The following is a 1,821-nucleotide window of genomic DNA, read 5'->3' as shown; positions in this document are numbered from 1 at the left end:
TATTTTATATTTTAAGATAGATGTTTAAATCTTATTGTTTTTTTCCAGTTTTAATGTAAAAAAGCAATGTTTAATAGAAGAACTTGGACTAATAGTCAAATATTTATATTTATGTTTTTTTTCTTTTTTTTTATAAAATGGTAATGTTACATTATATTTTTTTTATGTTGTATGTTTACATATTATTTCTTATTTTCAAAGTTATATATAATATTTTTTTTTACAACATAGTAATGTTACATTATTGCGATAAGCCGTCTTTTTTTAAATGTAAAATGGTAATCTTACATATGTTTAATGTAATATTTCCATATTTTATGTTGTATGTTTACATATTATTTCTTATTTTCAAAGTTATATATAATATTTTTTTTTACAACATAGTAATGTTACATTATTGCGATAAGCCGTCTTTTTTTTAGTGAAAAATGGTAATCTTACATATGTTTAATGTAGTTTTTCCATTTTTTATGTTGTATGTTTACATACTATTTCTTAAGTAATATTTATATTTCTTATATTGTATGCTTGTTTGACTTATATTGTATATTTACTTATGAAATATCTGGAAATAATAAAAATGTAAAACTATACATTTTTTAGATAGAAGTTTAATATATTTTTTCTATTTTTTATATTGTATATTTACTAATCTAACTGTTTTGCTTTTATATCAAATTGTAATATTACGATAGATGTTTAATGTAATATTTCTAATAAAAGGGACCTTTTGAGGCTCCATAGAGCGTCCACATCATCAAAAAAAAACTTCTCCCGAAAGATGACATGTGACATAAAATATAATTTACATTTTAATATTACTAATTTTCGAAAATTATAAATAATATGTAAACATACAGCATAAAAAATGGAAAAACTAGATTAAACATATGTAAAATTATCATTTTTCACTTAAAAAAAACGGCTTATCTCCATAATGTAACATTACCGTTTTATAAAAAAAAACAAAAAACATTATATATAATTTCGAAAATAATAAATATATGTAAACATACAACATAAAAAATGAAAATACGACATTAAACATATGTAAGATTACCATTTGACATTAACCCGGGCTACGCCCGGGATTAATCTCTAGTTTGTATTAATTAAAAGAGTCTTGCTTAGGTGCCACTTAATTAGGATTTCAATTTGGCTTACGTGGCTGCATAATAATCAATTGAAAAATTAGTAAATCCAAAATCTAATTTCTAGGAAAACATATTAATCCAAATCCAAACATAAATGTATATGATATGATAAACTTAATATTCAGTGATCTCATTAAATTAATACTCGGAAATCTCATTAAATGGCTCAAAGTTGATTTATATTGTGATTTAATATAATAACTTTTTTTTTGAAGTGTAAGAAAGATAAAGGTAAAAATCTGATTTATATTTGCAATCAGATTATAATGTCTGCATTATAATCTAATTGCCATTAAATGTAAACTTCTAAGGAAAAACATATGTATATTTATTTATTTTAAATTTCTTGCTTTTATATCAATGATAATATTACGATATATATCTAATGTAATATTTTTATTTGTTATATACTATATTTGCTTATTATTTTTTAATTTTATTTTATATTTATTTATTCTAATATTACGATAAATATTTAATATAATATTTCTATTTCTTATATTGTGTGTTTAGTTATTATTTATTATACTATACATTTTTCAGATATATGTTTAATTTAGTTTTTTTATTTCTTAATTATATATTTACTTATTGTTTATTTTCTTTATATTGTATATTTACTTATTATTGTTTAATGCAATGTTTCTATTTCTTATATTGTTTATTT

This window comes from Brassica oleracea, unplaced genomic scaffold (genome assembly GCF_000695525.1).
Source record: "Brassica oleracea var. oleracea cultivar TO1000 unplaced genomic scaffold, BOL UnpScaffold01090, whole genome shotgun sequence".
NCBI lineage: Eukaryota > Viridiplantae > Streptophyta > Magnoliopsida > Brassicales > Brassicaceae > Brassica > Brassica oleracea.
The sequence above is the reverse complement of the archived record's forward strand: the minus strand, read 5'-3'. Positions refer to the sequence as shown.